Below are 23,880 nucleotides of genomic sequence, written 5' to 3'. Positions count from 1 at the left end.
TGCCCCATCCCAGCTCAGAACCTGGCTATATGCAAATTAGTCTGTCCCTGGCCCAGTGCATCATGGGAACAGGGCAGACCAAACTACCAAGCCAATTCTTCACCAGAAAGGATACAAGCTACCTTAGATAATAAGGCAGATCAACCCCTAGATTTTAAAAGATTCTAAATGATAATACTAGCTTTGTTAAAAAGATTAATTGGATATTCACTGCAACCTCAGGCCTACCTACAAAGTAATGCTAAGTTTTCAACTTATTTTAATAGTTCCATTAGGAAGATTATCTTTGTTTCATATATTGCAAGTTCCTCTATGGAATATTGGGTCTCTCCTTCCATTTGATAGATAACAGCAAAGCTGACATTCACCAGGGAAGCAATGAAGAATGGCAGAGTCCGAAGTGATGACAAGTTAGCAGAACATCTTAGTGACTGAAGCCTCTTCCTACTCGAGTTTCTGGAGACAGAGACTCTCTGGAACTGTTCCCCTGGAATAACAATTTGAAAATCTGGTTTGTTTACAAAATGAAAAAAACAGCATGTCACCCAACAAGTATAGCAACTGGTTTGCCTGCAGTACTTTACTACTTTAGGGATATTGGGCCAGATGTAGGTGGCCAATTATCGGTCGGTAACGGCCGAATTCGGCCGTTACCGACCGGTATTTGGCTACCGAGATGTAGGGGGACTGTAACGCTGCAAATCGGTAATTTTACCGGTCGGTAAATATACCGGTCGGTAAATTTACCGACCGGTATATTTACCGACCGGTAAAATTACCGACCGGTATATTTACCGACCGGTAAAATTGATATGTAGGTGGGACTCTTCTGAGTCCCACAAGGCCTACAAAATCGGTATTTTACCATCAAATTGTATTTGATGTTACAATACCGATTCAGGTGTGCATGCACATGTGTGCATGCACACCTGTGCCATATGACAGGCAGACCTGCCCTTAGGGCAGGTATGCCTGCCATATGGCCCCCGAACCTTTTTTGGGGGTGCCAGAGGGTGTCAAAGTGACACCCCCTGCACCCTTGTCAAAATCAGTATTTACCGATCGGTAAATACCGACCGGTAATGCCCCATTCATTCCTATGGGCTTCAAAGCCCATAGGAATGAATGGAGCATTACCGGTCGGTATTTACCGATTCGGTAAATACAGATATTTACCGATCGGTAAATTGGAACATCTGGATGTTCCTACATACCCCCCCTTCTTATTTACCGATTCTTATTTACCGAATCGGTAAAATTCGGTAAATAAGAATCGGTAAATAAGTTTTACCTACATCTGGGCCATTGTGCTGAACATGAGTGATCTTTTTTGATGGTTTTTGCAAAAGAAACTAATGGAAAATATTGCCAAAAAGCTAACTTCATGTAGCAGGAAGAAATATACGATGTACAAGTTAGAACTGTCTTTAACATTTGTTTCAGTCTAAATGGATCTTCTGTGAATCAAAGGAGGTGGGGAGGTTTGGTCCCTAGACATGTGCTTGCACTAAAAAGGTCTCCCCACCAATACAGATTTTGGAGAAGCTGAGAATACAAAACAACATGGTTGAGGCAGAGCACAGATTTTCAGAAATTGCATGGGGCTTTTCTCTATAAGATAAGAAGTCTTTGGGCTATGCCATAAAATTCCTTATAAACTATGCACATTGCTTTCATTTGTACCTGACACAAAAGGGAGAGCCAGTATATAGTTATGAGCACTGATATAATGTGCTCCCTGAGTCTTGCATGTGGGAATGAATGTGCGGCCGCTGTGGCTATCATGCATCTGTCAAAAAGTAGGCAACTTACATAGGTATGGCACAACGGTACTAAAGGGATGACTACCTGCATACAAACTAGGTGGGTAGTCTGATTCAAACACTTCTTTGTGGTTCTCTGATTGAAGACACATATGTATTGATATCGGGCACCATCTTTGGAATCAGGGAACACTCATCATTGATAAGCACTCCTGTCTCGTTTAGCACTCTGCCAAATGTGGGGACTCTTCCATAGACACAAACTGAATGGTACAGTTTCTGCATCCATAAAAACACCACTGTAAGTAAATGTGTTATCCACTGCAAGGTGGTTAACAGTGAGGGTGAATTAAAGAGACAAGGGGCCTAGATCTTTTGGTTAACTAGCAGGTTTGTTCTTACTAGACACTCTTAAGCACTGCTTAAATAGGAAAACCATAAATCATAGAGTACGTTTGAAAGGTTGGAGCATAGTTTGGCTTAGCGAAAAGGTGACATTATTGTGAATACTAGGAAGAAAAGCAGTCACCCAGAGTCAACATAATCTCAGAGTTGATTTGATAAACATTTTAATGCCATTATGTGAGAATGTAGAAATCAAAGTAAACAAATACAGCAAGAATGAATTCATGTAATAAATGAAATAATGAAGAGAAGTGTTAATAAAGAAAAACATCTAAATTACATTAAGGCATTGTAGCGTAAAAATGCTTTGCAACCATTAAAGAAGGGGTTAGAGTTAAATTTAGTATTAAGATACAGGTTACAAATATTGCTAGGGCTGGGGTTATAAGTGGGGCTAAGGAAAGAGTTAGAGTTAGAAATAAAGTTCGGATAAGGACAGCCTTATCAGATTCGGAAGCAGAGAAGGAATTCAAAGTCAATCCACCTCATGCTCTCCAGGGTCCAACCATCCTTCATTCACAATTACAGATCCCTGACTGACTTCCAAAAGAGAAAAAATGAGAGAAGACTGAGAAACAAACAACCTTTGGTGACATAGCCACAGATACAGGAGTGTTGGATTGCCTTGAAGGACTGGTGATGATGGAAAAATACTAGACTATGGAACCTCACCTTAAGGAAGAACAAAAAGCGGGAACATATGCAGTCTGTAGGCACAATAAAGAAAATATATATAAGAACACAGGAGCTAACCAGCACTGGTGGAGAGATGTATTGTGACTAGTCAATGGGGTATGCATGGAATTCTTACTCAGTAACCCAGTCAGTGCAGAGTTGTGTAGCTTGGTCTTGCACGTCTGGAACGTATGTAGAAGTAACTCAAAAAATGCCCTGAAGAAGTAGAGCATGACAAAGAACCTGCCACCATAGGGGTGTTCGAGGAGGAAACAGAGCAACAAATGAAGGGATGCCAAAAACTGGGGGGTGGGGGGACGTGAGCCAGAGAAATGAGCCTTAACAGCTGCTGTTTTCAGATATCGTCCTGGAAGGGAAGTGGCTTCTTATGCTGACTCTGCTCTATCTTCCCTGGAAGTGTGACACACTGGAAAGGCTTGGAGTGGCTGGTGCAATGGAAAAAAGCCTGATGTGACCCAGAAGTATTAGTCCTTAAGCATTCTTGCCCTTTATTACTCGTTTGTGCTGTTATTCTCCACTCCTCTGTGTGACACTCTCTCCATCTCGTCTGCTGCTGAATCTCTCTACCCTCTTACTTGGGCGTAATCTAAGCTTTTGTACATTGGATAGGTCAAATACACCCTTGCTGCTCCTTTGGAGACCCGAGGACCTGCCAATGTGTAATGGTTAGTCAAACGGTTACGGTATGTGAAATAGGTCAAAGGTTTCAATGGGGATTAGAAATGATGCCAAACTTTCAAGATTATTCTTGATTATCTGTTCTAATTTCTTACTTGTGATTTTTGAGCCAGATGCACAAAAATTCCATTTACAAAAAGTGGTTGCAAATTGTGCGCCCCCCAACTTTTTACAAATATATTTAGATTTTGCAAACTGACCTATGTACTAAAAGGTTGGTTAACAAAATCACCATTTGTAGGGGGTCGCAGAACGACCTGACTCATTAATATTTATCAAGCAGGTCACAATTTGCGAACATTGTTGATTGGCTGAAATCACAGGGATGGTGGCTTGCAAGGGCATCTGACCACAACCTTTGTGATTGTGTTTCAAAACAGATGTTATTTTATATGGCAGCCCTTAAACGAACCGGCACTATTTTAATAAAAAAGTTTCCAGTTTTGGAAAACTTCAGGGGGAGCAGACAATGGTTCTCTGAACCATCCCCCTGAGGCCTCCACCCAGATTCCCAAAGTGGAAGGGGTGCCAAAGAGACTGCTTCATCTTTGTGAATCACTTACCATCTCCTTTCAGGAGTCTGTACCTTTTCAATAATTTGCAACCAGAATTAAGGTTGCAAAAGTTTGAAACATTCTATGCTGTATCACAATTTGAAAGGAAGCCCCCTTTCAAATATCTTCTAAATTTCAAATCGGTATTGGTTGCAAAACCAATTTTATAAGTCAGAAACCTCTTGTTGACTCATTAAATTGATTTTAACATTACAATAATGGATTTTGTGGTGGCAAATGCAGTAATTTTGCGAATGCGGTAATTTTGTGAATCGCACAGTTTCTGACTGCAAAATTGTTTTGTGGAACTGGTGCACTGCTTGATTATTGGGTAGTTATTATGGTGTTGTTCGAATCATCATTATTCGTATTTACATAGTTCAGTTTTAATAGCCTCTAGGCTTCTAGCACACTGCGGGATTTTTAAAAACCCTGTTTGGGTGATTTGAACTAATATTTATTTTGTGTGGAAAAGGTTTTTGTGTATATAATAAGAGATCAAGATAGCACTTGAGGTGACCGAGTATTTTAGCAATTGACCTATAAAAAGTAGTGGCTTGTTTTTGTGTGAGATTCAAGTAGTTCACGTTTGGGGTCACCATGAAACACACAAAAGTTGATGCGGGGAATGCTTGCAATTCACCTAACCACTGGCCATCCTGCCTTTGCTCACCATGCCACCTCAGTTTGCACCCAGTCATATGTAAATTAGCCTTGACCCTGCTCTTTCCATGTTCAGCCTGAACTGCAAAGCCAGGTCCTCACTGAACTGGAACGCAAGCAAACTAGGACTGGTTTTGCCCTGATAAGGGCTCATCAGCCAGGTACAGCTTTGTTCCAGTGGCACAGTGAGTATGGCACCTCTATCTGGGCATAGTCTTGCCACTAAGGGCGGTACAGCAAACACACAAAAGTTGATTGGAGGATTGCTGGCAATTTGTCTAACCACTGGCAATTGCTCGGGGTAGCATTCCAATGCATTGTATTTCTGCCCACCTCAATTTGAACCCAGTCATATGCAAATCAGCCTTGACCCAGCTTCTCAAGGGAACAGACAACCCTGAGCTGCTGAGCAAGATCCTCACCGGAGTTGAACAAAAGCAGCCTATGACTGTTTTTTAACTTGATAGGGGCTCATTAGCCAGGTGAAGCTTGGTTCCAATATCAGTAGGCACAGGACCCAAGTATGGGCATGCCCTTGCCACTACGGGCGCTATAGCAAACAAAACTTGATGGGAGGAATGCTTGCAATTACTCTAACCACTGTCAATCGCTCAGGGTAGCATCCCAACCAGGTCCACAGCTAATGCAAACCAGAAACAAAGCAGGATAAAACTATCATGTTTGTTCTATAAATGCATACTATTGTGATTCATTCGAATAACAAGACATCCCTTTTACACAATGGTAAGGCAAAATCTATCTGGAATCTACCAATTCACAGGAATAGAAACAAGATGTATTTAAGCTATATAAAATGGTCTGCTGCACAACAAATGAAACATTGCTTTCCATGTGTGCTGTAAAATATTCATAATGCGTGATGAATTATTATATAAGCGCCTACCTTTACATCAGATTCCTGTTGACCCACTTTTCATCAGAATAACAGCTGGACACACTGCTTAATAAAAACCTTGATTAGTGGCTTTCTTCATCAAGCACTGCAATTAATCCAGTGTACAAATAGCTTACAGTCATAGAAAACAAGACTTGGCAAAATCAAAAGGTCAGGCTTGCATTTTGAGTCCTGGCTAATACATTTAAAATAAACATGCTGCAGCGAAGAAGCAAAAATTATTACTTTCTTTATAAATGCAAATAATTTAATGTGTTATAATTCAATGTACTTTTGATATATATAATTGTCCTGTTTGCATTACAATAAAAATTCCGCATAGGGGGCACAAAATAGGCAACTGCATGAGATGAGAGAGAAGTGAGACATATTTACAAACAGCATAAATGGCGTTAGTGTCTATCACGCACCACCTGTATCAACAAAGGCGTGCCCCTTTTCAGATCACTAAATATAAGCCTTGTCAAAAGCTGCACTTGGACAAAGTGGGGCAGATTGCATTTTTTTTTTGTTTGCGAATTAAATAAAATATTTGATATTTTGTGCCTTTGTTAGATGTACACTAGCTTCCATAATTATGATTCATAAAACCTTAAAATCCATGTTTAATTTACTCCTCTAAAAAATAATAAATAGCGAACATGTGACTATTGGCCATGTTTAGAGTTTGGGGGATGGGATACTCCATCACAAATATGGCAGATATCCTTTCCACAGTAATTCAAGTGCAGTATAGCCAAAGGCACTTGTATCACTATCTTTAATGCATTTGCAAGTTCAAAGAATAAAGCTGCACTGGGGCCGAGTCACAGAAAAGCGGGAATGTATGGCATATGCATATTTATTACACTGATTTATGCCTGCACATGCAGTTCACAAAACTTCCGGTAGTAGGTGATGGAAATGTCCAAATTGTGCTCCTTTCCCTGTATAGGCCTGTGTTCCCTATCCCTTTTATGTGCAGATTGGGTATTTTGCAGGGATTCCACAGCTGCAAGTTTAGGGTGTGGAAAAATAGCAATTTTAAAACTATCATTTGAGTTTCATTTAAATTTTGAGAAAATAGATTTTCCATTAAAATTCCTCTCTTCCTGCAACCAGGTGCAACAATAGTGGAAAATGCACTGGAAATATGTGCACATGCACATTTCCAACTGTGTGAGTTCTTCTCTTTGGCACTGAATTTTACTGTCCACTCCCATAGCCCTCGTCTTTACACCACAGCTTCAACATATCTGGGCCCTCATTACAATTGCAGGCCTAGATTTCGAAATTTCAAATTTGTGTGATAATGAACACATCCTTGCAATTTTCCCTTGACAGATTCTGGAAGGACAAATCTGCCGGAATGTGTTTGGGGGCGAAATAACTGTAAAAAGACAACATTAGCGGACTTCAGGGGCATAGCAGAGCAGCGCGAGTAAGACGCTGGCAGTGTGATTGTGAAACCTGCAATTTTTAACTAACTGTTTTGTGTGATTTTACGCTTTCAGAAGTGTGTCACTAATTTTTAAACTTACCGCTGGTGGGAAGCTTGATTTCTTTAGGGGGATACAGATATTGTTGGGTTGATTGTGCTAACCCCTTGCAGTGTCCCGGTCCGTCCCCGTTCCGCCACGGCTTTTGTGTGCCGATTGAGCGGAGGGACGCGACTCCTCCCCCAGCTGGCACTCAGAGTTAAAAGCCACACCTGATCCCGCCGCGCTTGGTGAGAGCAGCGCGAGTAAGACGCTGGCAGTGTGATTGTGAAACCTGCAATTTTTAACTAACTGTTTTGTGTGATTTTACGCTTTCAGAAGTGTGTCACTAATTTTTAAACTTACCGCTGGTGGGAAGCTTGATTTCTTTAGGGGGATACAGATATTGTTGGGTTGATTGTGCTAACCCCTTGCAGTGTCCCGGTCCGTCCCCGTTCCGCCACGGCTTTTGTGTGCCGATTGAGCGGAGGGACGCGACTCCTCCCCCAGCTAGCACTCAGAGTTAAAAGCCACACCTGATCCCGCCGCGCTTGGTGAGAGCAGCGCGAGTAAGACGCTGGCAGTGTGATTGTGAAACCTGCAATTTTTAACTAACTGTTTTGTGTGATTTTACGCTTTCAGAAGTGTGTCACTAATTTTTAAACTTACCGCTGGTGGGAAGCTTGATTTCTTTAGGGGGATACAGATATTGTTGGGTTGATTGTGCTAACCCCTTGCAGTGTCCCGGTCCGTCCCCGTTCCGCCACGGCTTTTGTGTGCCGATTGAGCGGAGGGACGCGACTCCTCCCCCAGCTAGTATCACTTCCGGGCCAGTCCCTACTTGAGGCGATGTGCTCCCGGCCGCGCAGCGGACGAGCGCAGCGGGCGCGACGAAGGCGCGCCGAAGTCGCGCCTAAGTCCAGCCCGTCTGCGCCCGTCCGCGGCCGGACTGCGGCCAAGGCCAAGCATGCTGCCCCTGCGGGGGCGGAACCCGATAGGACTGTCTGGTCGAGGCAAGATCTAATGGCCATTAACCAAGGGGGGTCTTGTAAAACTCACTCTCTTGTGGAGGCCACGCTCCCACTTATTTGCTCAGAATGTGGTAGTGCGTGGGCCAGGGCCGCTTCTCCTTCCAAGCAGACTCCAGGGGCTGCTTTAGCCCAAGTAGCTAGAGGTCTCAGAGCGGGACTTGTGAACTGTAGATCATTGCCTCAACACAGCACTGACATCTGGCTGCTTTTAGAGAGCCAAGCCTGGGACTTGCTGTTTTTAACTGAAACTTGGTTGAATGAGCATAATGTAACAGCCATTTTTCTAGCTGTACCGGCGGGCTTTTCTATGTGTATCTCTAATCGCGATGATGGCAGGCGCGGGGGTGGGGTGGCAGTAATTTTCAAAGACTGCTTCTCCTTATCTTCCGCAACACCAGTTGTAATCCCTGGAATGGAATGTTTATACTTCTGCCTTCTCCTTAGCCCTCAACTAGCCATTGCTGGGATGGTGGTCTATCGTCCCCCGGACTGCGCTGAGAGCAGCACTGCTCGACTTTTAGATGTAATTACGCTGAATGCGCTGAAACACGAGCACTTTTTGGTCGTGGGAGATTTTAATGTCCACATTGATAAGGTTGACAACACAGCGGCAGAGCACCTGTTGGCAGAAATGAGTGCTGCAAACTTGATGCTCCATAATAAAGGTCCCACACACAGATCTGGACACACACTGGATTTAATTTTATCCACATTAGAAAGCATAATTGTGGATGATGCACTTCCAATAGCATGGTCAGATCATTGGCTTATACCTTTCACACTGGTATTAAAAGATGTAGTGCCTAGGAAAAGCAAACACTCTTATATGAAGAGGCAATGGAAAAATCTTACTCCGGCCACCATGAGTTTGATGCTGTCCCATGATCCGCCTAAGCGTACTATGAGTGCCAGCGTGGATGCCCTGGCACTAAGTAACTGGATTAGTAATATGGTAGAGGCTGTAGCGCCAGCAAAAAGGGTGACAGCGCTGAGATCCTCCCCCACTGCCCCATGGTTCTCAGCTGATTTACGACTGGAAAAAAGAGCTTGTAAGAAACTCGAAAGGCATTGGAGATTAAACTACTGCCCTCTAGCAAAAAAACAATTTAAAGAGGCTACCAAGCTGTTCCATAAGCACATTAGGAAAGGAAAAAAGAGCTACTATGCTTCCGTTGTTCAACAGGCAGAGAACCCCAGCAAAGAAGTGTTTAAACTGGTTCAATCCTTTGTGAAGCCCCAATGTATTGAAAGGGACATTCCCTCATCTGTAGCACTCTGTGATAAGATCTCTATATATTTTGATAACAAAATACAGATGGTCTATGACTCCTTTGGCCCGCACAAACTTACGGCCAAGGAGGATAGAGAGAGTGGGGGTCGGTCCCCAGTCCCCTTGAGGAAATTTCTACCAATTCAGTTAGATGAGGCAAGGCTAGAGATTACCCGGTGTAAGTCTGGCTCCCCTGAGGACCCATGCCCACCCAAATTGTGGGTTCCTTTAGCGGACGCTATCGCACCTATGCTCCAACATATCTGGAACACATCCATAGATACTGGGGAATTTCCGGAGAGTTGGAAGCATGCGACGCTCCTGCCACTGAAGAAGAAGCCAAACGGGGATGCGGAGGATTTAACTAACCTCCGTCCTATCTCTCTGCTGGCAGCCCCCGGGAAAATGCTGGAAAAACTAATTCAACGCCAGCTGAATGCTCATGTCGAATCTAATAATATTCTTCATGAGACTCAGTCCGGGTTCAGACCCGGCTTCAGTACGGAGACGGCGCTGATTGAGGTGGCTGATTCTTTGAGGTGGTCGTTAGATGCAGGAGACTCGGCTATGCTGATGCTCCTGGATCTCTCGGCCGCGTTTGATACGGTGGATCATGTTAGGATGGTCCAACGTTTGGCAGAGATTGGCCTGCAAGATCAGGCACTTGGCTGGATGCAGTCCTATCTGTCAAATCGCACGCAGAGAGTCACTCTAGGTACTTGCACTTCAGAGCGTAAGCCTTTGAGATGTGGGGTCCCGCAAGGATCTGCCCTAAGCCCCCTTTTGTTTAATGTCTATCTTGCCCCTCTTTTTTCCCTCATTGCCAACTGGGGAGTCACTGCAATATCCTATGCTGATGACACCCAGTTGGTTTTCCCCTACTCAGAGGTTTCAGAAGCGGCATTTGCAAACTTTAAGGGGTGCCTTCAGGATGTGGCATCCTGGATGAATACTAATAAGCTGAAACTGAATCCGGGAAAAACGGAAGTGATCTTCTTTGGTAAAGGCAGTCACCCTCCAGCTGAGCTATGGTGGCCGATTGAGATGGGTACCCCACCCCCCCCTCCCAGTGGGCAAAAAATTTGGGGGTCAGGTGGGATGAAAATCTCTCTTTTTTGCCCCAGATCCATCAGGTTACAGGATGCTGCCTGAGCAAAATGAGGAACCTTCGCCCAGTCCTGAAACTCTTGCCTGAGCCTTGCCGGAAGATTGTGATTCATGCCACCATCACATCGAGGCTGGATTATGCTAACGGTCTGTACAGCGGTCTTCCAAAATACTTGGTCCAAAGGCTGCAGACGGTGCAAAATGCAGCAGCTAGGCTGCTTAAGCATATTCCTTTTAAAGAGCATATTTCCCCCCATCTTCGAGCCCTGCATTGGCTCCTGATAGCCAGTAGAATAAAATTTAAAATTCTTACTCTGGCCCACAGGTCCCTTTATGGTACCTGCCCTAACTATTTGAGAGCCCGGCTGCCCAGATATACACAGACTCGCTCCCTTCGCTCAAATGATCAGGTGCTATTGAGTGTGCCACGAGTTAAAAGGGCCAGATTAGGAGGCCGGACCTTTTCAGCCAACGTGGCTCGGCTATGGAACTCCCTACCTCCTGAATTGCGAAAGGCCCAATCAGAAACAAGCTTCAGGAGACAGCTTAAGTCGTGGCTGTTCTCGGTGCCTCTCTAAGCTGCAGACCCTCAGTTGTTTTTTTTCTTGCTATGCCCTCACAGCGCCGGGACGCCTCCTAGCTGAGGCAGCTGTTCGCGCTTTAAAAATACTAGTATTATTATTATTATTATTATATTAACAAGACAGGAGATAAAATTATCGCCGCTTTAGCGGCAGAAAACTGCCGCTAAAACGGCGATAATGGGCTTGATAATATGCTCTATGGAATTCAGATTGAAGCCCATGTTAGATGTGAAGGACATCTAACATGGGCTTCAATTGGAATTCCATAGAGCATATTATCAAGCCCCTTATCGCCGTCGGCGATAATTTCATCGCCTGTCTTGATAATATGCCTCTCACTTTGTTAAATACTGATGTACATGTTATGCCTCATTTGCAAGTTGACTCGAAAGGTGAAGTATTTATCACACATGGTAAATATCTCACTCCTGAGGAGGATATTTAAGGACCCTCTTTTCAAGTTGCCTGGTTATTTGCAATACGTGCGTAAAACTCATGTTACTGCACATATCATCATTAGAAGTTTGGCAACTAACACCACACACCTGCAGTTTCGCCCCAGTAAATTTTAGCAGGTCAAACCTGAAACTTTTTTGGAGGGTGAAAAATGTCTTAAAATTATTGGGACATGCAGATTTTGGTGCGTTAAGCATCAAAATCTGCCAGTTATCCTCTTTCTCTTGGTCAAACTCCTAGGGCCCCATTAGGATGTCGGGCGGATCGCCACCGCCATGCAGGCGGTGGCGATCCGCCCGACATCCTTCCCCGCTCACCACCCATTTCTCCCCGCCATATTACTATGGCGGGGGAACGGCGGCGGAAGGAAAGACCGTCTGCCGCTTTTCCGCCCGGTCAACAAGTTGACCGGGCGGAAAAGGGTTTCATATGGTGGCAGTGTCTTTTAGACACCGCCATCCATATTAGGATGTGGGTGGGAACATGCTTTTCTGTGACGGCGTTGCCGCCACAGAAAGGCATGCAGGAATGTCTTGTGTGGGCCCGTTGCGGGCCCCCAGGGACTCTGGGGGAGTGGGGGGTGCACATGGGGGGTACCTATGGTACCCCCCCTTGCACTTCACTGTACAACGTGGCAGGCACCGCCCGCCACAATGTTAAAAATGCGGGATGCGCCTGCCAGTGTGGGGGGCGCATCCTAATGGCCCCCACGGGACCGCCGCCCTTATGCGGGCGGTCCCGTTTTACGTAGGGATGGGTGGCGGATCCTAATGGGGCCCCTAGTGAGGAGCTATATATCAGACCAGAAAAATTCAGACCTATTGTATTTAATTGTATCTGATCCAAATACTATCAGACACACACCAAACCACTAGTAATGAGGGCCCAGGTGTGGTAAATGCCTCACCCTATTCCACCTAACTTGTAATGAGGATGCTTGTGACATAATATGAAAGCTCATCACACTTTGTGGAAATTACGTATGCATAGAGGATACCACCTAACTACATATTACCCAAGGTACAATGCAAAGTATGGCATTATTTAGAATTTGGCGTTGGACGAGCGAAACCAACCCAGGAGCCAAGAGGAAGACCACTGCTGCACTGGAAAGAAAGAAGTCTGGACTGGAAAGACAAACTAACAAAAAGGTTAGAGAAGTAGGTAACATGTCAGCAAATGTATGGCCTGTGAGGAACCGAACAGGGAAAAAAGAACAAAGGTGAAGTCAAGTCGGGTGGGGATAGCAAGGAGTCACATCAACAAATGTTGCCAGACAAAGGAGCTCAATTTTACTCAGGCCAAAATACTCTGTTGCCGTTATTCACCTAGCAGTGTGACTGAGTGAACTGTCCTCTGTGGTTGGGACTGCAACTCTGAGTCTGGGAAATGTAGTCTTACGTACAACACTGTAATTTCCTTTGCCCTGTGTGTCATTTCTCCCATCCCATGTTTGCTCTCTGCTGTTTCTTACTTTGTTTTGTTACCTAGCACCCTTCTTCTTCTGGCCCCTACAAATGATTCTCTTCTCTCTTCTAGATCTTAGGCTTAGACAGGTATCTCTTATGGAACTTTGAGATAAATCGAGGTGAATGTACAAATGAAGCTGGTTCCCACCTCACACCCCTTACAAGTCACCAAATACTGAAGTTGTTGTTTGTACCTTCTAGAGTCCAAAGGCCAGATGGACCAACCGCCAATTTGCGAGTCGCAAATTGCATCGTTTTTGCGACTAATAATTTGCGACTCGCAAATTAGGATGCACAACAGTGTCTGAGACACTGTTTGCGATTCCCAATGGGGTCGCAAATTGCATACCTCATGCATATTGATGTGGCTGTCGCAATTTGCGTCCCCATTGGGAATGGTTAGCACTCCCAGGGATGGTGGCCTGCTGGGGTCAGCAGACCACCATGTCTGGGACTCCTTTTAAATAAAGCAGTCTTTTTTTTTTTTTAAATGTGGCCCGTTTTCCTTTAAGGAAAACAAGATGCATTTAAAAAAGAAAAATGAAACTTTTCAGTTACATTTTTTTAATGGCAGGCAGTGGTCCCTGGGACCACACTGGTCCCTGGGACCACTGCCTGCTCTTAAAAATATTTTCTCATATACTCACAAAGAGGAAGGGGTTCCCTGGGGACCCCTTCCCATTTGCGAGTGATTTAACACCTACTTGAAAAAAGAGGTCGCAAAACAATTGTAAATGGCGTGGTGACTCGCTATTCGGAAGGGACGCCCCTTCCTAATAGCGGGAGTCGCAAATGCAATCTTGTGAGTCAGTAACTAGCAAAATAGCATTTCTACATATCATAACCCTTTTTTGCGGTTGCAAACGGGAGAATCTCCCATTTGCAGCCGCAAAAAAGGGTTGTACATCTGGCCTCAAAATAATCATCTACCAGCATAGTGGGAGGAGTACAAATGGTATTTGAACATGTATTTTTAATGTGGGCACATGAAAGGGCACATGAAAGACTGGGTGAACCTTCACATTAGGAGAGTGAGCTTGGCTGTTGCAGTGCCACTTTGCTGCTTTTATCTTCCAATTGAAAAAGGAAGTTCCTTCTGCACATTACAACACACTCAATGGAAATCTGCAAAAAAGTGTGAAACATCCAAGTAGAACATACGTATAAGTATAAAAAGTAGTTGCATGATTTTATATGTAAATAACAAACTTATAAACATTTTAAAACTGTGATTATTTATACTATTATACTACTTAGAAACACAATGACAAAAAAAGCAAGAGATATAACATCCCAAAAGAAGGAAAAGCAATTACTGGGACCGCTGTACTAGCGGTGGCGGTCCCACCACCACCACTGGTCCACCGTATTTCGAGTGTGGTGGTGGTACCGCCACAAAACCGCGTTCCTGCTGTAGTAGTGGTCTTTAAAGGGCCTGAATATGCTGGTGGTGCCGATGCGGGCACCACAGAGCATATTCCGACCTGAATTTTCACCACCCATTTCATGGCGGGAATTTTACAACCAAAGGTGAATTGGAAATGTATCAAATATTATTCTAATGAATGCTATGGGAGGGCCACCTCAAAAGATGATGTTGTAATTAATGTAAGGGAAAACTATCACCTCCCAAATGTTACAGAAATAGAAGTAAGGGAAGTATTGCAGGGTATAAGAGAGGCAAGCACTAATTCCCAAGGGTCCACAAACTAAATCTAAAAAAGAGATACTCCCTAAAGTCCCTGGACACATCACAGGCCAGCTATATCCACCTCACTATACCCACTTTAAAACTTATAATTGCATGAACTAAAAAAGCCACCAGCGATACTCCTCCAGACCCTATGAGATACCAAGATATAGAAATACCTGAACTCTTAAAAATTACACATAATGAGGAACCTTTCCTGTTATATGACAACCTAAACAATGATAGACGAATCCTAATATTTTCAACAACTTACTAAAACTAAGCCAATGTAAAATCTGAATGATAATGGGGCATTCAAAATATGTCCTTTACCCTTCACTCAGATATACACCCTACATGGGGAATATCAAAACACTTAATATCCTTTTTATATATGCCCTCATAGCAGATAATAAAATAATCAAAGTAGCACTGACTACGAACTCATAAGACATATTAAACAGAAAACAAATGACTACTACCCACAAAATATAATCATAGAGTTGGACAAGCCATGATTCAAACTATTTTTAAACATTACCCCCAAACAGACATACAAGGCTGTTACTACCATTTCAATCAAAGCATATGGAGACAGTTCCAACAATCGGCACTAAGGGTCTGATTATGAATTTGGCCGTCTAAATAACGAGTTGGCTTTCCAATGAGATGAGCATGGCGGTGGGACCGCCTGATTCAAGTCGACTAAATTGAAGGATTTGGGGAGAATACTCACCAGTTTCAGTTTCCTCCCTTCAGTCACTGACGTAGATACCTTCCTGCAGGGTTTGCCTTCACAGCAGCATGAAGATGCCCCCCTGTTAATCCCAGCACCATGTGGCAGGCACCTTGAGGTGCCTGCCACATGGTGCAGGGATTAACAAAAACTCCCAGGAGTTTGTGCTGCGGCCGGTTTCCGATCACAGCACAAGCTCCCATAGAGAAATGGGAGCTTGCAACCACACCATGTGCGTTCACATAGTAATTGCCGTGTCAGGAACGCTGGCCGGAGTTGGTCGGTCCCAAGACCGCGACAATGTCAGTCGGAGACAACTCCGACTGACATCGTAATAAGCCCCACAATTTACAAAACAACCACAAACAGTATTATAACTAACTTCTGGACCTCCCCACTAGCACCTTACTGTGACCAGGATCCCGGAAAATAGACTAAAAATGACAGAAATAGACTACAAAATAGAAGGTAGCGGTAAACAAAAATGGCAGCTAAATGAAACTTAAAAAGAAAAATCTCCCAATAGAAATTATTGGGAAAAGAAGTTAGAAATGTCGAAAAATGTCAAACAAATCGTAAAGTATGAATTAAATAATATACAATTATTTAACATATGCTAAAAAACATTATGTTGAAAATATGTATATGAAAAAATGTAAACATTTAAAAAAAAAGTTTAACAATAGAAAAAACCCGGGAAATTGAACCTCATACAATACTATTTAAATATGATTTACTTTGTTTATTTAATCTTAAAAATATATCAAAATTGTTTTATCTCTATATAAATATTTTTTTCATTAGAAATATATGTTTAACATTTTTAAAATATGCATTATTACATAAACTGTGAAAAATGTGATGAAAATTGCAAAATGTGTTGCTTTTGTTTATTTTATGAACATATGTAAGTAATAATGTTTTTATTACAAATTTACAACTAACTACTTTTTTAACCCATTCTGTGCAGAGGACGTTCCAGGCCTTCCTAGCATCTGAGTCAGGAAATCCCTGTGGTACAAGCATCAGACAGATTTGCTTTCAATTATTTCAGCCTCGGGAGCTAGGGAATAGCTTCCTCAGCTCCTGAGCCTATTTTTTTTCTCTAAAAGGATGATCGTCGGGCGTGGTGCGCTGATGTCATTTCAGAGAAAGTGAAAGTGAAATGAGCCGATTGACTCATTTCACTTTCTCTGCTTCGGTGCTGAGGGGCATATCTCAGCCCCTTGAGTACCAAAGCAGATGGGAGAGGTATTGTTGGAAAGTGTAGAACCTCCCCTTTCCAATGGTACCTTTCCCTAGTGGATCTCTGCATAGAGATCGATGCAGGAGGGTGAACCCTAAGCAGGGAACCACTCCACTAGACACCAGGGACTCTTTTATTGAGGGGGGAGCTGGCCCCTTGCAATGGGTTAGTGTTCCCTCCTCCCCTGGACCAAAAAGGTTTTCTGCCTAATACTACTATACTTGTGTGACATGGCCTAGTGCTCACGACACACACAAATCAAACCGGGGTCAACAAGAGTCTCTTCACGAGACTCCCATTGACCTTGGTTTCATGCTTGTCTGTCGCATTTACTAGGCCTAGCCACATAAGTGACGACCGACATGAAAAGGCTGTCCAATAGGGATATTTGATGCCACCAAACAGGGCCCCCGTCTGTGGTGGGCCATGGCCCAACTGTTTTTACTACAATCTAAATATTTTATACAAGGTGCTCCTCAGTAAACTGTTATATACACATTCAATAGTCTGTATATTTTAAATTTGACCAATTTTTTTATAAATTAAATAATGTTATTATTTATACTAAAATATTTTAGTACATTTAATATAATATATACATTCAAAATAATTATTAACTATTATTTAGGTTACATTTATAAAGGTCACAATATTAATTTGCACACCATTAACATAATTAACATTACATTTAAATGTTCACTTTTTTTAAATCTCCCCACACTTATCCCCTAATAACCCAACACCCCACTACTACACATTAATACAACTGAAAATGCAAAATTTCAAAAGTTTCACAAATTGTAAAATATGTCATTTAACACACAAATAAAAAGAATTATTAAACATATAAAATTAAACACACTACAATACATAAAAAAAATACAGTTTCAAATTATATATATAACAATATTTTCTATTTCAATATTTTTTAAAACAACATTTAAAACAACACATAAAACAATATTTCTTACCTTTATTATTCCTATCAACAATATTTTTAAGATCCCTATATTCTTGACCCGATATTTTGTATCACAATATTTTTTATTCAATATTTTGGCAAACACCCATGTATGCATTAGTCTGCGATAAGCCACCTTCAGCAGCGTGCAATGGACAATCCTCTGATGTTCTGTAATCGAAGGGCTCATCCAATTGAATAGACCGACAAAGAGAATACGGCATGGGTAACCTCCAGAGGGGGTTATGACCCTAATTTCAACAAAGATTGTGAAAAGGGTGATACCTATAATTGTAAAATACAAATGCTTACTGGTTTGCAGCATATGCCTGTCGGACTCAGACATTAACTATGATAATATGGTAATTATGAATGTTTACATGCATTGAGGGAGCCCTGAAGAATATGGGATAGAGATGGGGAAATGTAAGAAGATGTGGACAGCCTGTGCGGAATTTATGACAATGATATGCTTATACTGATAAGAGATTTTAATCATAAAATTAACCCAAAAAGGATAGATCCCTAGTTTTCAGAAATATTGCGTTCATATAACATAAGGATGGCTAATTTTCCCGATAATATACCATCCCGACGTGAAATTGGCAAAGTACCTGGGCACAAAGGGCTTGTTTGGTTTGAATGACAGGATAGAGACTGACTGCCCTGCTAAGCAAAAATTCAAGGTTGGCACACAATGCTGTCCAATTGATTATATTTTTCTTCAAGCCTGGAACTTTGAAAAAAATAAAAGGGTTTTGCGTAACTCAAAGCGGGGGAAGCAACCATGACTCTATGAAACTTGAATTAACCAGAAGTACAAAGAGCCCCCAAGATGTAGTAATCCCTTTACATCTAGATTGCCTTAGGTGTTTAACAAGATTAACTGATGAATGTGTGACAACATTAGCACATTTTCAACAGAATTTAAAACTGGGAGAAGTCAGGATACGGAAATTGGAATGGTACGAAGAAAGTATTGGACAAGTGGTGTAATGTCTAAGGGTAAATCTAAATAATAAAAAAAAGTCCAAGGAGATTCAAATTACCCACTGAAGGAGTATGAAGTGGGTTAGTGAAGAACGCAGGAAATTAAAAAGGTTGATAAGAAAAGGAGAGAGAAGCCCCAGAGTTAGATATGATATGGGCAGTCATACTAATCTTATCAAAATGTGGAAAGCATATAAAACGTTAGTGAGAAATCAAAAAAGAAATTGTAAAGAGAAGTGTTGGGAGATCCTGCTGGGTGTAATCGTATAAAAAAACGCACCGAAATTTTGGAACTTAATACAAAAAGCTTCAGGAAAGATTCAAGGGGCTATGAGTTGTGTGGTGGAAGAAGCTGCATTGGAGGAGTATTTAGGGGACCTGTATGACAAAAGAATAGAGCCCAAAGAAAGAGATACAATACTGTGGTTAGGGGTGGATGCAGATATAAAAAGCACTCTTTACAGTAGAAAATTTTAAACTTACTAGAGTGAATCTAACTTTTGCAGCTGGACCAGACAATCTACCTGCGATCATAATAAAGACACTATTGGAGAGGTGGGCTGAAGTGTTATCCCAAATGGTCTTGATTATATTAAACACTGGCCAAATCCCTGATAGTTGGAGGGGAACTATAATTTGACCATTACATAAGAAAGGAGCTATGAAGGACCCGAACAATTATAGGCTGATTAACCTCCAGGATGTGGGAGAGAAAGTATTAGTGAAAATAACATTGGGAATGCTGAAGGATTGTGCCTGTGGAACAGTGTGGTTTAAGGAGGGCCACTCCACAATTGACCACTGTTTCACCTTATGGTCGATTGCTTGAATGTCAGTCGAACAGAGAGGGAAGCTGTATTGCTGTTTCATAGATTTCCGAGCTGCCTTTGATTTGGTAGACCGGAGGTGCTTCTGGGAGATCGTGAAAAAAATGATATCGCTACGGGGCTACTGACTATAATGCAGGAGCTACATAGGCAGAACTGGGCACAGGTTATTAAGGATATGGAAGGGACACTGACTCGGAAAATAGCAATTAATAACGGTTTAAGGCAGGGCTGTGTGCTGGTCCCCGAACTCTTTGCCATATTCTTAGCAGATTTGCCTACTGTGTTAGAGGTGGATAAAAGCGCAAGTCCCAGAATGAACAGAAAACAAATAATGTGTTTGCTGTACGCAGACGACTTAGTTATCGTAGACCAGACAGAGATAGGCCTCCAAAGAAAGTTGGATGCGTTTAATTAATATTGTAGGTCAAAACACTTAGGGGCCGATTTTGATGCAGTCAGAAACGGCTCCGACCATTGGTCGGAGCCATTCCGAATGCATCGAAATGTCCTATTTTAAAACCCCCATTTTGATGGGGTCAGTCGGAAAGGAATCCAAACCAAATTTCTGAATGGCCTCTGACAGGCTCGTAGAGCCTGGCTGTTATTTGGAAATCCTCCATCAATCCCTCGGGTGGCTCTTTCCGGCCGAGAAATTATGATGGAAGTTTTCCATAGCCTTTCTGTGCCGGCCTTTCCGACACAGAAAGGCTGTGGGAATCACACTTTGGGGGCCCCCAGCAGGGCCCCATGGGTGAAAGGCCTCTGGGGGGGCTGTGCCCCCTGTTGATCCCTGCACCCGGTGGCAGGCACCTTGAGGTACCTAACAGAGGGGTCCAGGGATGAACTGCACCTCTACTCTTTACAATGATAGCATGCATTCTGTTAGGAATGCATGCTCCCATTGCAACGGGCTGGAACAGACGAAAGGAGGACATTTGGTTCCAGTTCCCAAACAATGTCGGCCAGACTCCGGTCTGGTTTGAAAGGTCCCTGAAATGGCAGACACACAGGGAGGCCCTTAAAGTTAGGGCCCACATATCTGTGTGTGGTCTGAAAAAAATGTAATTGTTTTTATGGAGAGGTGTCCCATAGCCCATTGATGAAAGCTTTTAATGCCATGATAGCCCCACAATTACAATATGGAGCAGAATTACTCTGCTTAAGTGGCAAAAGTGGGTGGGATACAGAGGAAGGGAAATGTTTAAAGACCCTAATGTCCTTACCATGTTCATCCATGGTCCAGGCAATAAGAATGTAGCTGGGTATGATTTCATGGAATATACAGGCCCAAGCGGCATTCAATCAATCAATCATATAATTTATAAAGCACACTATTTACCTGTGAGGGTCTCAAGGCGCTGGGGGGTGCTGCTACTGCTCGAAGAGCCAGGTCTTGAGGAGCATTCTGAAGGTTAGCAGGCCTTGGGTCTGCCGTGGGTGAGTGCGGAGGGTGTTCCAGGTCTTGGCGGCGAGGTGAGAGAATGATCTTCCGCCGGAGGTCGTTCTTCGGATGCGGGAGACGCAAGGTCTGCGGAGCAGAGGTGGTGGGTGGGGGTGTAGAAACTGAGTCGTCTGTTGAGGTACGCTGTTCCGGTGTTGTGGGTGAGGAGCTTGAAGGTTATCCTCTTGTTGACGGGGAGCCAGTGCAGGTCTCTCAGGTGGGGTCTGATGTGGCTCTGGCAAGGTATGTCAAGGATCAGGATTGCAGAGGTGTTTTGGAGGCATGGGAGCCATTTCAGGAGTTTAGCCAAGGCTCCTGCTTAGAGGGTGTTTCCGTAGTCCAGCCTACGCTGACGAGGGCCTGGGTGACCGTTCTTCTCGTCTCGGTAGGGATCCGATAGTAGATCTTGCAGAGCATGCGGAGGGTGTTGAAGCAGGAGGAAGAGACGGCATTTACCTGTTTAGTCATGGAAAGGGTGGAGTCGAGGATGATCCCTAGGTTACGTGGGTGGTCGGTGGGTGTTGGAGCTGTTCCCAGTGCGGTCATTCCAGGCCGAGGGGGTGGATCCAAGGATGAGGACCTGGGGTACACCGCAGATGATCTCGGTGGCCTTGGAGCGGAAGGGGGGGAGGCGGACGCTCTGTGTTCTGCTGGAGAGGAAGGAGATGGTCCTGTCTAGGGCCTTCTCTTGGATCCCGGCGTAATGGAGGCATGTGCATAGTGTGTGGTGGCAGACCGTGTCAAAGGCAGCTGACAGGTCCAGGAGGATGAGGACTGCGGTTTCCCCATTGTCTAGCAGGATCCTGATGTCGGCGGTGGTGGCGATGAGTGCGGTTTCGGTGCTGTGGTTGCTGCGGAACCCGGACTGGGACGGGTCTAGGATGCTGTTTTGATCGAAGTAGCGGGTCAGTTGTTTGTTGGCGCCCTTCGCGATGACCTTCGCCGGGAAAAGGAGTAGGAAGATGGGTCGGAAGTTCTTGAGATCATTGGGGTCCGCCTTGGGTTTCTTGAGTAGGGAGTGTTTCCAGCTCTCCGGGAAGGTGGCTGTCTCCAAGGAAATGTTGATGGCCTTTCGGAGATGGGGTGCGATGGTGGTGCTGGCTTTGTTGAAGATGTGGTGCGGGCAAGGGTCTGACGGAGAAATGGAGTGGACAGTATTCATGATCTTGATTGTGTCATCGTCATTTATGTTGGTCCAGGAGAGCAGGCGGCTGGTGCAGATGGTGGTTGTGGGGGCGGAAGTCTCAATGGTTGTCGGGGTGGTAGTGATGTTGAAGCTGTCGTGGATGTCTACGATTTTGCAATGGAAGAAGGAGGCCAATGAGTCGCAAAGGTCTTGCGAATGTGGGATGTCATTGGTTTTGGAGCTAGGGTTGGAGAGTTCTTTCACAATGTTGAAGAGCTCTTTGATGTTGTGTGCGTTGTTGTCTAGGCTGTTGTTGAAGTAGGCTTTTTTGGTGGATCTGATGAGGTGATGGTGTCTGCGGGTGACGTCCTTGTGGGCTGCATAGCTGTCCGGTGGTCGTTCACGGAGCCAATTCTTCTCTAGCTTTCAGCAGGTTAGCTTGGAGTCCTGGAGGTCTTCAGTGAACCAGCTGGCTTTCTTGCTGATATGGCTGTTGGAGGGTTTCTTGAGCGGGGCGAGGGTATTGGCACAGTTGTCGATCCACTGTATGAGGTTGCGGGCAGCGGAGTCGGGGTCGATGGGGTCGGCGGGTGGGCTCTGGGCAAGGATGGTGGTTAGCTGGTCTTCTGTGACTTTGGTCCAGCAGCGGTGAGGCATCTGTTGGGTACAGTGGTATGTGGTGGGTTTTCGAAAGGTGAAGTGGATGCAGCGGTGGTTGGTCCAGTGGAGTTCGATGGTGTGGTTGAAGGCAAAGTTGGGGCTTGCGGAGAAGATGGGGTCAAGCGTGTGGCCAGCAGAGTGGGTGGGAGTAGTGACGAGTTGTCTGAGTCCAAGGTTGGCGAGGTTGTCTATCAGGGTGGTGGAGTTGGTGTCGTTGTTGTTCTTGAGGTGGAATTTCAGGTCCCCAAGGAGAATGTAGTCCATGGAGGCAAGGGCGTGTGAGCTGACGAAGTCGGGGATGGAGTCGCTGAACTGAGGTCGGGGTCCGGGAGGTCTGTAGACAAGAGTTCCTCTGAGGGTGGTGTTGGGGTCGGTGTGTATCTGGAAGTGTAGGTGTTCGGCATTGCTGAGGGTGTCGTCGGTGTTGGACGAGACTCTGAGAGGCTTTCTGTGGATGATAGTGATTCCCCCACCTGATCCGTTGGTGCGGTCCCTGCAGGTGATCTTGAAGCCTTCCGGGATGGCTATGGCGATGTCAGGTGCAGAGGAGGGGTTCAGTCAGGTCTCTGTCAGGAAGGCGACGTCAGGGGAGGTTAAGTCGAGTAGGTACCAGAGTTCAATGGCGTGTTTGCGGGTGGAGCGGGTGTTAAGGAGAATGCATCTGAGGTAGTTGGGTTCTTTCCTGGTCAGTGGATTGGCGGGCTGGATGCTGGTGAAGCTGCAGCTCCGGCAAGTGAAGGGTCCTTGCGTGCGTTTTGTGGTGGCCAGGAAGCAGGGGTGCGATCGTCCGGTGTTGAGTGCAAGGAGGGTGCTGCCATCGTAGCGGTGATGAGCATCATGGCGTTTGCGGGGGCCAGGGGTTCTGGCACTGGGCCCGGTCCAGGCGCGGATGAGCGCAGGGGGGCTTGCCTTAGGCGTGCCTTCAGCACCCATCACTGCTACGATGCCAGCATCCTCCTCGCACTCAACACCGGACGATAATAAGATAATAAGATTTTGGAAAAGGCTGGGCCTGGAAGAGGATCAGAAAATTTCCCAATGGTGTAAGAATGAGATCCAGCACAATTAACTAAAATGGACCAAAAAAGTTAGAAAGAAATCGGAATTTCTATGTGGGAATTTAAAGTGTGAAAATACGCCAGCAGACATTA

At 44.4% G+C, this 23,880-nt stretch overlaps 1 protein-coding gene across 6 annotated transcripts in view; it reads right to left on the bottom strand.

Moving 5' to 3' along the window:
• Nucleotides 1–207: 207 nt before the first annotated feature.
• The window catches only part of LOC144772229 (uncharacterized), a 98,400-nt gene continuing 74,727 nt past the window's right edge, over nt 208–23,880 (bottom strand). For 4 of the 6 annotated variants that reach the window (XR_013599696.1, XM_078656404.1, XM_078656385.1 and 1 more), the window contains 2 exons: nt 5,664–5,717; nt 208–487 (listed from right to left, as the gene is read on the bottom strand). The gene's annotated coding sequence lies outside the window, so the exon portion shown is untranslated. Of the gene's footprint in view, nt 488–5,663; nt 5,761–23,880 lie in introns of all 6 variants that reach the window. The other 2 variants (XR_013599694.1, XR_013599695.1) reach the window with 2 other exon arrangements.

The sequence above is a fragment of the Lissotriton helveticus genome, chromosome 1_1 (assembly GCF_964261635.1).
Source record: "Lissotriton helveticus chromosome 1_1, aLisHel1.1, whole genome shotgun sequence".
NCBI classification, from domain to species: Eukaryota; Metazoa; Chordata; class Amphibia; order Caudata; family Salamandridae; genus Lissotriton; species Lissotriton helveticus.
The sequence above is the reverse complement of the archived record's forward strand: the minus strand, read 5'-3'. Positions and strand labels throughout refer to the sequence as shown.